This window comes from Notamacropus eugenii, chromosome 7, assembly GCF_028372415.1.
Source record: "Notamacropus eugenii isolate mMacEug1 chromosome 7, mMacEug1.pri_v2, whole genome shotgun sequence".
Classification (NCBI taxonomy): Eukaryota; Metazoa; Chordata; class Mammalia; order Diprotodontia; family Macropodidae; genus Notamacropus; species Notamacropus eugenii.
This window is the reverse complement of record NC_092878.1, coordinates 171042491-171054917: the sequence shown is the minus strand read 5'-3', so window position 1 is coordinate 171054917 and position 12427 is coordinate 171042491. Positions and strand designations below refer to the sequence as shown.

At 43.0% G+C, this 12427-nt stretch overlaps 1 pseudogene; it reads right to left on the bottom strand.

Annotated features, from left to right (window-relative positions):
* The window catches only part of LOC140513080 (kinetochore protein Nuf2-like), a 43135-nt pseudogene extending 31102 nt beyond the window's left edge, over positions 1 to 12033 (bottom strand).
* Positions 12034 to 12427: the final 394 nt, after the last annotated feature.

Sequence of the window (12427 nt, the reverse complement as noted above, 5' to 3'; positions counted from 1 at the left end):
CAGACCTTCCACAATGGATCCAGGCTCCCTCTCGTTTGGGGAGCCCCCGTCTGCAGCCGCCTCTCAGCCCCCACCTCCCGGGGGGGCCCGAGCTATGGGGTCACATGCTCCCCTCTCAACCCGCCAAAGAGACTCTCTCACCTACCCCCGTCAGTCACCTGTTGGTGGGGGGCCCGTGCAGCTGCTGAAGATCCCGCTTCCGGATCCCTCTCAGAACTTTGTCTCTCGGAGCCGCGGCCACCGTCACAGCCGCAGGTCTGGGCTGGGCACCGTGTCTACAGCGCAACGGACCTTTTGTGAGAGGTTTGCAGGTCCCTCTGTGGGTGGGGGGACCCACGTGGCCGCTGGATCTCTTTCCCACAGTGTCGCTGCCACGGCAGGGCTGCTTTCCTCTTCCCGCCCCGGCGACCCGACACGAAGGTCCCCCCGCGAGAGGTTTGCAGGTCTCTCCAGAACAGAAATCCCCCTCGCTCCAATATTCCGTGGTCTCTGGGTGCAGAATTCGCCCTGGGTTAGTCCCCTCTGCCGTTCTGTGGTTTGTGGATTCAGAGCTATGTGTATGTGCATCTTTCTACTTCGCCATCTTGGCTCCGCCCCCCTACACTTTTTCAATCAGTTGATTATTTTCCTGAATTTTTCTAAGTAGGATTGCCTTACCTTGGTCACTTTTTTATCTTCTTTTGCCTATTGTGAAATGTATTCTTTGAGATGTAAAGAATGAGACATTTTTTTCCAATCTCATGGAATTAGTTTCTGACATATCAAGTTTGTTCTCTGCCTTCAAACCAATGTCTGTGTTATTACTTCTGCCTCACTCATTAGAAGTATCACTTCAGAAGGGAAGTAATGAGGACAGAAGCTTTGCCCCATGGTAGCAATCACCTGTGTCCCAAACACTAGGACTCAGTTCTATCTTCTGAGCTCCCCATTCCCATCTTCTTGCTGTTCTAGGCTCTTTGCTGAGATAACACAGGACTCTTTTTTATCAAGCATTGGTCCAATTTCCTTGACCTTGATCCAAATAGTTATTTGGATGTGACTATCAATTTTCTAATTTTAGTATTGCAGGTTTAATTTTTTTGCCTCTTGAAACTTCTGGGAGGTTTTAAAAAAATACATGCACATATATGCTTACATGAGCTGAAATCTTAGATTTGGGGATACAACTACCTATCTCTCCCTCTAACTTCTGCCATTTGCTCTTTATCCTATATTAGGGGGCTAAGCATCAGCCTTGCCCTCACATTAGTCCTTCAAATACTTCTCCTGTCATCAAGGCTGATCTACAACACATTCCAGTTCACAGAATGCTTCCTAGACATTACCTTGTGATCCTCAGCCCACTGAGACAAGATCTTCCTGTTAATGTTACCTTACCTTAAATGTTAGTGCTTTCTGGACATTTCCAAGCCATGTCACACATCCATTTTCTTAAGTTAATATCTGCCTTTCTTATTTTTTAAAACAGAACCCTAAATGGGGGGGAGGGGTGGTGGATTATTTTTAACATTCCACTACATGGCTACTTACAGTGCCTATGGAATAAAGCTTCCAATTCTTGGCCAATCACTTAAGATTTTCCATACCCTGACTCCCACCAACCTTTCCAACCTATTTACAAACCACTGACCAAGGAGATTCTTCTTCACTGTTTCTCTAACTTATCCTACATCTGGAACATGTAACTCTCCTACTATTTAGAGTATGGATGGCTACCTTGGAAAGAGATTTACTGTTGGGGTCCCCTAGACCATTTACAGGAACCCCTGACCCCGACCCAAGGCTCTTGTCCAGCAAGAGGCCTTGATCTCGTGAGTAATGAAATGGGGTGGGAGACAAAGGTGGTGAAGACTCCGTTTTATTCATCTAAAGCACATGCATATATAGTTTTACCTACATACATTCCTAAACCCTATGTAGGACTTACCACCTATCACCTTTCACATTGAACCTATCACCTATCACCTTCCCTGATATGGGTGTCTTCTCCACTGGACATCCCGAGCCAGGACAAAGAACTGCCACGTTGCAAACAAGGACGAGACCCTTCCTCCTGAATCCATCTAGTTCCACCCCTACTGACAAGCCCCTAGGTTATCTAGGCAGCCTTTCAGTGTGGTGTCCTGAGATGGATAGAGGTTGGCTCTAACTCGTCCCGTTACAATTTACAAGTATTTTGTAGGGCTCAGAAAGGTGAAAACATTAGTCTGAAGTAACTTAACTCAGTAAAGGATTGGTCAAGAAGAGAGCCAAGACTTAAGCCACAGGATTCTTCTGGGGCTGCCCAATGATCCCAACAAGACCCTCACTTGTAATGGACCTCTTATTATCTCCACCCAGGGATTTCCACTCAATCTTTAAGAAGAGGCTCAGAGAGCACCTCCTCCAGCCTCCAGTTTTTCCCCTTGTATTTCTCACAGTCCTTTGGTTCCTGCCTCTTCTGGGTTCTATGCTCCATTCTGTATTCCTTTGTCATTGTCTTATCTGCTCAAATTGATTCTAAGTTATTGTGGGGAACAAATTGTCTCAGACAACTGGCTATTGCTTAGTGCCTTAGAAACATGGAGTTTAAAAATATTAAATTAACTAGTGGAATCTCTTGCTGTTCATTGGTTAAAAGGACATCTACAATTCAGAAAATGTTTGTGGAAGACTGCTCCCATATTAAACCAAAAAAGGAGGCTTCATCTTACATGTTCCTGTAAATATTTCATGTATGTTTCTCGACATGATTCTCTGAAGTGAATGAAGTTGATGATGGCACTTAAAACTCGACATGTACGTTTTCCTTCTGAAAAATAAAGCAAGATAATGTTAGAGTCAGCCTAATTCTTGTGGACCTCAAGACAGCCTAAAACTGTGAATTCTTTTCCCAGTTGTTATCAAAATAGCCATTCAGCTTTTAAAATAAAGAATAATGCAGTTTTCATGCAGTCCATAACTAACCTAATTCCAAAACTAAGGTTAGATTCAACAATTGCTTTCATATTTTTTTTCTTTAAAATTTTACAACCAACTTGCTTGTGTATACAGAGGGATGATGGTGGGGTAAGAAGAGAGGTGCAACATTTTTTTAAAAAATGAATAAATCTTATCACTTTTTTTTATAATTTTCTAATAAATTAATAACTATAAAAGTGTTATAAGATAAATAGCATTACTAGAAATTCAGACATTAGGGAAATATCTTTTCTTTATGCCCATTCTTAATGTCACTTTCTGTGGAAGGCTCCTCCTCCTACCACCTCCTTTTCCCAATGTCCTCCACATGCCTCTTAGCCTACACCCCATGGCAGTCACAGACTTTCCACCCAACAGCACAGACTTCTTGGTGATCATCTCTCCAATCATAAGGTTTCAGGAAAGCCAGGCTTCACTTCACCCTCTCCATCACAGGCTCCTCACCACCTGCCCCGCTGCCAACAGAGTCTTCCTTCTAGAATCATTTCTGCACATTTCTCCAAGGTGTATGGGTCCATCTATGCCCCCACCTCCGCCCCCTGCCCCATTCATCATCTGTCATTTTCCCAAAGGGCTCTTCCCTGACACTGCTCTTTTGTGTGTGAGATTTTGCCAATCAGTAAGTTTGTTGAGAGCAAGGAGAGTCTTTGCCTTTGTAATTTAGGCTCACAGTGGTTAGCATATAGCAAGCTTTTCATATAGTAAGCTCTCATTCACTGTGCTTGGCTTTTATCGTTCTAACAAAAATCAGATGTTTTCTTTATTAAGGAAGTGTTGATCTTGGGAACATAGTAGGGTGCTTACTCCTGTTAATGTAGCAGGGTTTTCTTCTGCAGAAGGGGTTGGTTAGGGTGCTACAAAATAATAATGGGCACAATTTATTATTCCCTATAAATGTTAATTTCTTGATAGTGAGTTGCCTGTGGTACTTCTGTATATGCAAGTAAACAATGTTTTAAAGATGGATGTAGCTACGAACAAACTTCAACTTACTTGGGTACAGAATGTCAGCAAACTTGAAATCATTCACCCGGCAAATGCAAAGAAAAGGTTCCCTGAGGACTGAGATAAAACCAAAATTACCAATGCAAACTATGGATGACCTGCACTTGATGTTCCACTTCCCCAGCTTTGGGAAGGTACCACCAAGCCTAGATACTGCAGAACCTGTGCAGACCATGTATGCAATGCTCCTGGCTCTCCCCCTCCTAGGTGACATTATTCACATAGCCCCTTATTCCTACACAGTTTTTGTATTGTCCATGAGGAAGTAGAATCAAGAATGCCCTGGGTTCAAATGTATAACGTCTGACTAAAAGCACAGGCATACAGCAACTTTTCTGAGCCATACTTTCTTATTTGTGAAACAAAGGGGAAACCACGTGGCCCAGTGGATTGAGCAGTGTACCCAAAGTCAAAAAAACCCAAGTTCAAATTCAGCCTCAGATACTCACGAGTTGGGTGTCTCTCCCAGTAAAGTTTCCTCATGAGTAAAATGGGAATAGTCATCACACCTGCCTCCCAGGTTTGCAGTCATTATAAAATGATGTAACATTTTAGAATTCCTTTTATAAATGTGTGCTACCATTATTAAAGAGGAGTAACACCCTAAGTAGTAATTCACAGGTTTGTAGTAAAAATAAAAGATAATATATATATAAAGGGTTTTGAAAATTTTCCATACAATTTATGGAAATTAATCATTATGTTAGACCAGGAGAAATATTGAAAAATGGTAACCATGCCCAGAAGATCTTGGTCCAACACCTGAACCTAAAGTTTACGTGTCATAACAGAAACTCCAGTTGACTTGGAGCTGAAAACCCTTGGTATGAGTCCCTGGCTCTCTCTACAAACCTGTGTCACTTGAGGTAGGTTACTGTATAAATCTTAAATAATCTCTTATCTTAGTCTGCCATTCTAAGTCTAAGTCTTAGCTACTGGTGGGCATGTGCTGACATTTTTGTTGCCAGACAACCAGCTTTCAGAAGAATGAGCATCTACCACCAAAAAGGCTGACTTCATAATTTTACCTTTTAGTTATATTTACTACATAAGTATTTAAGAACAAGCTATTGATTAGGTTTCCAAAATGGTGGTCAAGGTGGGAATCAAGGACCAGCCCACCAGCCCACACAAAGGAATCAATTCTGAAATCTGACAAATTGAAAGTATTCTTAAAACCTGACACAACTGTCTTCCCCTAATAATGGAAGCTATTTAATCAGAATACTTTTTACTTGAATAGGTTATGTCTATGAATCTAAAAGTCCAAGTGGAAGAAAAATAAAACCTTTCCTCTGGGTTTTAATTTTTAAAAGATTAAATTGAAGCAACAGGTAATGGAAAGTTAAAAGAAAACACATTTTACTTACATATAATTAAACAAGTTAAATAATGGTAAGAAGCCTTCCATTAACTGTGGATACATGACTTCAGCGCATTTAGGGTTAGGGTTAAGAAACATAAGCAATGTCAGTTGGGCTGCGATGGTAGATAACTTATTTTCCACTCTCAAGAGACTCCATCAATGATCCCACAACCTCGGTGTGAACAAAATCTTTAATGTACTGTGGTTGGTAGGCAATGGCTATGCCTCCACACTTTACAAAGGAAGAAGGAGGTTGGAGGGAAGCCAGGATGTCCCCTTCTTACCCCTTAGGGAGTTAGAGAATAAAGATTTCTTTTCATGCAAACTTTAGGCTTTATGTTGGGGACATGGTATCCCTCTGGACACATGAAATCCTGTAAGCCTCTATCAATCACTATTACAAGCATGTTCTCCCAGGGGAAAGGGACATAAGCTTAAATGAATTTAAGTCAGTCAGTCGATAAATTACTAGGCCCCTCCTGTTTCCTAGGCACTGTGCAAAGCAGCCTGTCCTTGAGAACTCACAAGAGAGGGAGGCTTGGGAAAGTCTTCTTTTAGAGACTGAGGTTTGAGGGAAGTCAGGAGACAGAGATGATGAGGGAGAGAATTCCAGAAAGAAGGGACAGGCAGTGAAAATGCCTGTAGTCAGGAGATTAAGGGGCAGCTAGGTAGCACAGTGGATAGAGCAACAACCCTGAAGTCAAGAGGACCTGAGTTCAAATCCCACCTTATTAGTTGTGTGACCCTGTCTGCCTCAGTTTCCTCATCCATCAAATGATATGGAGAAGGAAATGGTAAACCACTACAGTATCTTTGCCAAGAAAACCCCCAAACAGGGTCACAGAGTCGGACATGACAGAACAGGATATGAAGAGTCTTGTTTGAAGAATGGCAGAGACACCAGTGTCACTGGACTGCAGAGAACAGAAAAGGAGGAGGGGCTTTAAAGGCCAACAAGATTCCATGTTTGATTCTGAAAGTGCCAGAGAATACCTGGAGTTGACTTAAGGGAGAGGGGAACCTGTGCTGTAGGAAGATCCCTCTGGCAGCTGAGGATGGGCTGCAATGGGGAGAGATCTTCCATTGGTTTCTCTGCTGGGTTTCAGCTCCATGAAACAAGCCATCATCCCCCCCCACCCCAACCCCTCCACTGCCCAGTGCCTTTACATGATTGAATTTGCTGAATAGAAACCACCTCATAGACTATTTAGGTAATCTAGACATGAAGTGATAGGGTGGTAGTAGTGTTAGAAGGGAGAAGGTGGTGTCTAAGGGTCTCAACTCTAACACTAGCCCTAAATGTGCCTTGGCAACTTGCATCCTTGCTTTGTATCCTAAGATAAAAATAAGTCCCTTCCTTTCTAACCCTAACCCTGATTTAGGCCAGGTCACTTATACCTAGCTTTATCAGAGCTTCCCAAGCTACCCAGAACGAAACACACTGAGTTCTGTTGATTGAGATAATGAGTAATCCTAGGCAATCGGTGAACATCTATTAAATGCCTGTTATGTGGCAGGCATGGAGTTAGACACCAGGAATACAAGAAGAGGCAAGACAGTCCTTGCCCTCAAGGAGGTTACGAGAAAGTGCTTGCTTCATTTTTGACTTTTTATACCTGGTACCCAGCACAGTGTCTGGCACACAGGGAAGGCTCAAAATGGATCAGATTCAACCTACAAACTGAAGAAAATGTAAACACTGAATCAACATTAACCAAAGAATCCTAAAATACGTCTATACACCCATCTATATACATATACTTATGCACGTATATGAACATAAAAAATGAGATCAGTTTACAGGGGAGAGAGCCGAGCATCCAGAGAAGTGACATAACTCTTGTTAAACCCCACACAAGCAGAGAGAAGCTGACCTGGAAGCAATCAGAGCCCAGGATCTTCTGATGCTAACGCCAGACACATCTTCCAAATTCATGTTGGAAGATTTCTGAAAAGACAAGACCTTTCCTCGACTTCCATTCCCCTTTGTGTGACTCTCCTTGAGGACGGAGACAATTGTGGTTTTGGTCTGCATGTCTCCAAAGCCAAGTGCAGGCCTTTCCAGAGGCAGGTCCTACCACAAAAGTGTCTAGCTGAACCAAATTTGGGTTTTCTATGTAGCACTAATTATGGGAAAATCATTCCATTTGAAAATACCAAACACCCTCCTGTTTTCTAGTTCTTTTCAATTATACTTACGCTTTTGCCAGATTGGACCTGATTGGGGCCGATTTCTTGTGAAGAAGGCAAGGACAGAAGTTTGCATTTGCTTACTGTTATGTCTAAAGACATCTAAAAATAACTTAATGGCTTTAATAATATCTGATTATGTGTGATCTCCATGGTGGGGTTAATTCTACCTTCAAAAAGGCATCAATATTCATCTTAGTGAATCTCATGTTTGGTCACTTGAGCAGAATTGAGAAGGTTGAACTTCAGTTGGACTGAAACAGAACGTCCACGCAAAGAACCGACTGTGCCCAATGGGAAAGAGAGGAGCTGCAAGATTTTTTGTTTCATCTTAATGATGGTCTCATTTCTGCAGCATTTTACACACACAGTATTTACCACTCATTATCTCATTTGAGCCTCCAAGCAAACCCACCATGTGAAAAGCTTCCAGTGGTATCCCATACACAATTTGTAGGGTTCGCATGAAAATCTTGCGCACGACTTCAGGCTGCAAGAGAAAAATGTCTACCTTCAAAATTCATCTTTGTAATATAAAAGAAATCCCATAATTCTTATCACTGAAATACATACTGCAGTATTTTATGGTGACTGGAATATTCATTGAAAAAGGTAAGAACACATAAATTACTCAATTCTATTCTCCCTCAAATTTGTTCACTTTTTACAATCGCAACACATTTTAGTATGGTGAACTCTATAAAAACAATGAATGTTCAAGACTTAGAACCATATAGGTTGCTTAAGCTACAATAAAGCAAAAAGGTCATCTGCAGATACCCACAATTTTCTCCACAAAGAGAAACAGGGAATAGGGTCTAGCTGGCAGTCATGCAAATTTAAAAAATGCAACACTTCTGACAGGGAAGTCAAACATAGTTTAAGAAGAGAGGACATAAGAAGCAGTTCAGGGACATTAATACAACCAGTGTTATTTGGTGCCCTGATTTACAAGTGAACATCTTGTGCCAGCAGGTTTCAATTTATTAGGATTCAGCAGGCCAGTGAAAGCCCTACCTTCTACCCCAAAAGAAATTCTGTCCTGTTGAGGGTCAGGGTGGAGTGCTGTTGACAAGATCAAGAAAGACCTTTGGGGAACCTGTTCTTTGAGATGGTGCTCATTATCATCCGGAATGGCTCTCCATGCCCCCCAGATGTTGCTGTCTCCAAGAGACAAACATGGGAATTACAGAAAACAAGGGATATGTAAAATAGATGTCCTCTAGGCTAACAGTCTTTAAAGACAATAAGACTGGCCAAATCACAGGAACAGGAGACGAGCAGAACGTCACATAGGCTTGCAGTTTCTGTCTATATATACCCTAACCCTTGGATCAATAAACAGAATTGGTCTATCTTTTCCCACCTCTCGTGTCTCTTTCTTCTTCACCACATCACCAAGCCGGGTAGGGACGTGGGCCGTCTGCTACCCTATCCATTTTCCTAACATGATGAAAGTTTTCCAGATCTTCTTTCAACTAGACCAATCCAGAGAATTGTCACATTAGGGAAGGGGTAAAGTGGAGACTGGTAAAAATCTGACATCCAAAATGAACATTTCAGCCCACAGCCAGTCTGAATACTAAGCCCAGCCTCTGACACAAACTAGCTGTGTGATCTTGGGCTAGACCCTTAAAGACTTGGGGCCCTGGGCCAGAGGCACCAACCTCTCAAGAGCCAGAACCAGAAAGAAATGTCACTGGGAAATGTTTAACAAAACAATGCTAATTTGTGATTTTCTAAGTCAACACATGACCAGCAGAGATCTATTTCTCGAATTTGACACCACTATCCCACTCCCCAAGACTGAATTAGACAGAAACTACACACCCACATTTTGAGGAAAACAACTTATTTTCCCACATCTAATCACCACTGGGAATGGGAAAAAGTAGCCCCATATACCATTTCAATGTTATTTCAAAATAAACTAGGTACTGGAAAATAGACTCTGTGAGCACTGAACAAGCAGAGGTCATTTTCTTTGGCTGCTCTTAAGAGTAGTTGACATTATGCCTACTTAGTTACCCATGTCATCACATTACATGAACACGTTTAGTACCTTTGGATTTGGAAAAAATGTCATTCTTGGAAAGGTCTTTGCCGTCAGCTCTCTTCAGTACTGAATTCTGGACATGAGGCACAATCTCAGCTGGAGTCAGTCTAGGAAAAGACAGGGTTTCCATGCTGTGGTCCACCTGTCATTGTGATAGGGAAAAAGCAGAACATAGATTAGAAAGTACCTGATAGTTAACAGCATGCCTCAGTGGCGTAAGGCATCATCTGGAAGCTGAAACAGGCATGATCCACATGCGGGAGCAAGTATGATTAAAGATCTGTAACAAACTTAGTACTACCCCATCTATCAAATTGTTCTATCTACGTGTACATCCACACAAATAGATTTCAGGGAATGATAAAAGCACTTTGGATTGTTACTATGAGCATAAAACTGAATTTCATCTGCCTTCTTCCTGAGAAATGCAGCTTTTAGGCCTTCTAACAGGCAAATTACTACCCGGTCTCTTTCCTCTATCCTTGATGGGGTTCAGACTCTGGGAAACTCCTTGAGTTCCCCTTGAATCTTCCCATTTAATCTGGCCTTTCTTACTCAAATCTAATCTTCCCATTTTTTCCAGCACTTTCAGGAAGCTCATAGAATTTCATTATCATTCTGTTCAGGTCTCTGTTGCACACCCCCCAACCCTTGATCCCATCAAAACCCCATTCCCCAGGCTGCTGACCACTCCCATCAAGATTCTCATACTGCCCTTATCAAGATCTCTAGATTGACCCACCTGCTTCCCACCCAAACAGCCTCCAGCTGTTTCCAGTCTTTGACCCTCCTTGGATTCCCTCCTTGGACTTTTCAAGACCCTCCCTAAACCCCTCCTCCCATCACCCTACACTGCCATACCACCCACAATCCCTCCTGTAGTCTTTTCTGTATTTAGTTCTATCTCAACTCCATGAAGGTGCTTAGATTCGATCCAGCTCAGACTATCTAGCTTGTGAATACAAGTGTTACAAATGTTTAGGCTCCTTAAGAGCCAACCCAAGATGGGGAATCTTTAATAAACTTTGTTTTCTTTGACTTTGAGAAGGCTTGAGTTGAATTCATTCAAGCAGACCCAGACTACCGGTATTTTGGGGTCCCCAGCACCCAAAAACCTCATCTTCACTGTTTAAATAATCCCATCCTGGGTCACTAGTGGGAACAGCCGCTGTCCCGGTGGGGGGGGGGCGGAATATTGTAGGATTACTGCTCACTCAACCCCTAACTTTTGGGATTGCTCCCAGATCCTCCTCAACTGTAAAGCAGATAGAAAAAAGAATATGTAGATCCTTCCAACAAAGTTCATATTGTAGAGATATGTCCCTAAAACCCTCAGTAAGCCCAGAGGGGTCTTCCAAGGATCTCCCCAGTTTCTCTTTAACCTGAATTAGGTCTGAGATGGAGAATGGGACATGAGGCACTGTGGGGGCAGGGGCTTGGTTAGAAAGATAGAAGTCCTGGTTTTCATGAGGAAGAGACTGAGGGAATGCTGACTGAGCTGGATGGTGGCACAAGGTCAAGGGATTGGGCTGGTAAGGGGAAAGATCAGCTGGCACCTGAGGAGATGAAGGGGTTATAGGCGATGATAACCCAGAACTGCTAGAGGTGGGGCCTGAGGTCTGAGTGAATGTTCCCCCAGAGAGAACATTCCCCAGAGGGAGGCACCTCAGTAAGACCTGTGGCTGAGAACTGAGCAGGGGTGGCCAAGGCGGGAGGGGACGTGGGAGGAGACATAGGGTAGGATACATGGAAGGTAAATAAGGCAGGAATCGAGGGGGATTAGCATAGAGAAAAAGGAAATGGAAACCAAAGGAAAGAAGGGATGTCCAAGAAGGGGGAGGCCAGGGTTGGGGGAGGAAAGGGAGAGGCAGGAGAGGCTGAGGTGGGGATAGGAGTTGGGTGGTAGAAATGGAGGTAGGGAAGGAGGTGAGGTCAAGATCCTGGGAGTCATAAACAGGGGATCATCCAAAAAGTCCAATTCACCCCCTTTGTCCTTTTGTGGGGTGGCTCTAGCTACAAGCATCTTACCATCTTTTCTAAGAATGGGATTCTCAGAGAGCTTGACAAAGGCCCTTATGTAAGGTACTTCTATCCATTTTTCCTTTTGGAGACAATATAATATGAAACTGTAAAAGAGTATTGGATTGTAAGGTCTCAGAATTGGGCCATACTTCATCATCCTCCAGGTCACACTGAGGCCAAACTGTTGCAAAAGAACACCAATGAGAAGGGGATAGGGGGAGGCTTACATACCTTCTAGTCTTGGCAGAATAACTTGAGATTACCAGTTATTTTCAATCAGGGATCCTGAAATACCAACACTCTGGGTCCTGCTCAAATGAAATTTAACTCAAGACTTCTTTAAATCAAATACTTGTCACCTTGGGCACCTCTTATTGACAAGAAGGCCAGAATCTCAGCTAAGACAAGTCTGTGTTAAATTGAAAATGAGCACATTCAAGGAGGCCAGATGGAATTTATATACCAGAAGTCCATGGGGGGGAAAGATCTACAGGTGATCTAGTGGTCTGGGAGAATGGTGTTAAGGAGGATCTTGATGAGATTGGGGTAACTAGTGATGTAATCTAGAGTGAGAAACAGCTGGAGGCAATCAGGAGATATCAGAAAATGCAGGGCTTGGGTAGGATATGGGTGGGGCAATCGAGAGGTAGGTAGCAGATAATAGAAGGCCAGGCTAGGCCAAGGGCAACCGATTTGAATGTGAAAGGTCAGATTAAGTGGGAAGATTCAAGGGGAGTTCAAGGAGTTTCCCAGAGTCTGAACCCCATCAAGAGGACTGGCCCTAAATTTTCTCTCTTCCCCTCCCTTCCTCCCCCCAACAATTCCAA